The following is a 3,141-nucleotide window of genomic DNA, read 5'->3' as shown; positions in this document are numbered from 1 at the left end:
GTTGTTTAAGGAAGTAATTTTCGCACTCCAAGATATTATGGTCTTCCATGTTGTCATCTGAAACCTTTATAGTTATACTTTATGTTAAATTTTTAGTTCTTTCGGAAATGATAAAAAAGAGGAATGATATAAGGATCCAATAAAATTTGTCATATAAATAACCAGTTTTGCCAAAAACCATTTAACAGTTCATTCTTTTTTTTTTTTTATCCTCGCCCAAGGACATTTTTCCATGTTTTGTTCAGATAGAGTGGGAGGGGAAGAGAGAGAGAGAAACATCGATGTGAAAGGGACACATCAAGTGGCTGCCACCCACATGACTCAACCAGGGCCGGGGACAAACTGCAACTGAGGTACATGCCCTTAGTGGGAACTGAACCCGGGTCTCTCTGGACCTCAGGCCGACGCTCTAACGGCTGAGCCAAACAGGCCAGGGCTAATAGTTCATTCTTTCAATAACTGATCTGCATTGCTATCTTTGTCAGATGTAAGCTGTATTTGTATATATGAGTGTTTCTTCACCTTCTACTTCCTTTATTCATCTGTTTGCATTATTTGCCCCAATAAAATCTCTTAGTCATTCTAGCTTTACAGTAACTCTGGATATCTGGCATGGTAAGTCCCCCACCCCTTTTCTTCTTTTTCTAGAATACCTTGACTATTCTATATCACTTGTTCTCAAATAAAAATTTTAGAGTTATTAAAATTGTAAAAAAAAATTGTTATTTTTACTTAGAATTAAAGTAAATACATAAATCCATTTGTAAAGCATTTGCAGTATCATACTAACTTTTTCTCTCTATAAACATGGTATATATTTCCATTCACTAAGTCTTTCAATAATTTTCTTTTTTTAATTATTTAATTAATTTATTTATTTTTGTTACAGATGTTTCTCCTTTTCCCCCCACGGATTCCTTCCTCCCCCTCCCTCCCCATCCTGTCCCCAGCTTTGTTGTCCATGTCCATTGTTCATGCACACATTTCTATAAGTTCTGTGGTTCATCTCCCCCCACCCTCTCTTCTGGGGATTGTCAGTCTGTACCCCACTTCCACGTCTCTGGGACAACCCCATTCCTCAGACTCTTATGTTCATTATATTCCACAAATAAGTGAGATCAAATGATACGTGTCTTTCTCTGTTTGGTGTGTTTTGTTTAGGATAATACTTTCCAGGTCCCTCCATGTTGTCTCAAAGGATAAGAGATCTCTTTCTTACAGCTGCATAGTATTCCATTGTGTATATGTACCACAGCTTTTTTATCCATTTGTCTACTGATGGACATTTGTGCTGTTTCCAGATCTTAGCTATTGTAAATAGTGCTGCTACAAACATGAGGGTACATATATTCTTTCTGATTGGTGTTTTAGGCTTCTAATGGTATATTCCTAGAAGTGGGATCACTGGGTCAAATAGAAGTTCAATTTTTAATTTGTTGAGGTAACACCATATTGTTTTCCATAGTGGCTGCACCTCAATAACTTTTTTTACAATAGACATTGTATGTTTTGTAAGACTTATATTTGGTTAATATCAGTAATACTTTTAAATTACATAAATTATATGTAAATTTTTAAAAATTTAAATTAATTATATATCCGTGACTTGGCAAATTTATAAATTGTAATGACTTATCTATAATTTACTGTAGGTTTTCAATTAAATAACTACATAATCTATGAAAATGAAAGTTTATTTTTTCCTTTCCAATATCTGTAATTTTATTTATTTTTCTTGCCTTGCCATACTGATTCGATAATAATCTTCAGTGCCTTTTTTGTGAATATAAAAAGCATTAAAAATATTTTACCATTACATATAATATGTATATTAGATATTTATGAATGTCCTTTATTAGATTAAGTAAAACTCTATGTTTGCTGTTTGTTTTTTTTTAAATCATAACTGGATGTTTATTTTTTTGTTTTCTGCATCTCTTGAGATGATTAAGAATCCATAAGTAGACCCCCACATATTAGGTCAAATGATTTATTTGTTGATTTTCATAAAATAGAATAACATTTATTTCTTAAAATTTGTATTATACATTCTATATTCATAGAAAGTCAAGATCTGTGAAGGAACTCAGATTACATGTACTACTGTTTGCCTTCCTGAGATTCATCTCTCTTCTTCAAATAAGGCTCAGTGGATTGGTTCTGAGGAAAGAAGTTGCTCAAATCAAGATCCCTTATGAAATACATATGTAAAAGAGGGTGTATTTTTGAGACTTGGTTGAGGTTGGCGTCAATCCTTTGGGTGCAAGTCAGAGTGTTACCTCCATTGATGTTATTGAACAAGAGCCACAGATATCTTCTCTGCATTATCTTCAGAAGGTCAAGGTAGAATTAATTTCATTTTTAACTTTATTAAAATATACAGCACTTTAGGACTACATTTATTCAAATTAATTTCATAAGTTTGCAGTTGATTTATCTCGTTTTCTCTGAGTCTCATCAGTAAATGGCAAATTTCTTGATTCAGGGAGCTGTGGCTGCAGCTGTCTGGGCCCCTAGACAGGCCTGCAGGTAGGTTCCACCAAGGGCTGTGGCCAGAACAGGCGCCTCAAGGAGACTTTGACCATAATCTTGGCTTCTGAACAAGGTAGAAAGATTTTTGATAAAGAAGCAAAGACGATTCAATTGAGAAAGAATAGTCTTTTCAACAAAGGATGCTGGAAAAATTGGTATATCCATATGCCTCCAAATGAACCTCATCCATACCTTACCCTATATAGAAATATTTACTCAAAATGAATTATATTCCTAAATAAAAAATCTGTAGCTCTAAAACTCCAGAGCCATGCAAAGAGTTTAGATATGACACAGAAAACATAATTTACAGAGGAAAAAACATGATGAATTATATTTTATTGTGAATAAGAACTTTTGTTCTTCAAAAGAGGCCATTCAGAGAATTAATATATAAGCCAAAGATGGGGAAAACAAATTATGTGCATGTCATTTATACCTCATTACTGCTATGATAAGAAACAACTTACCAGTAAATTTTGAATACTTTTATTCTAAGTTTGGGATGAGAGCAGGAAGTCTAGTTTTGGGGCTTCTATTCAGCATTGCCCTGCTGGTTATAGCCATTTGCAGTAATGGAAGAAAAGGAATAAAAGGTCTTGATGCAAT

General features: G+C 33.7%; 1 pseudogene; it reads right to left on the bottom strand.

The window, feature by feature from the left end:
* Positions 1-2,100: 2,100 nt before the first annotated feature.
* On the bottom strand, positions 2,101-2,585 carry LOC118619099 (annotated as a pseudogene).
* Between the last annotated feature and the right edge of the window lie 556 nt (positions 2,586-3,141).

Source organism: Molossus molossus, unplaced genomic scaffold (genome assembly GCF_014108415.1).
Source record: "Molossus molossus isolate mMolMol1 unplaced genomic scaffold, mMolMol1.p scaffold_m16_p_6, whole genome shotgun sequence".
Taxonomy (NCBI): Eukaryota; Metazoa; Chordata; class Mammalia; order Chiroptera; family Molossidae; genus Molossus; species Molossus molossus.
Note: the sequence above shows the minus strand (reverse complement) of the source record. Positions and strands in the feature narration are given on the sequence as shown.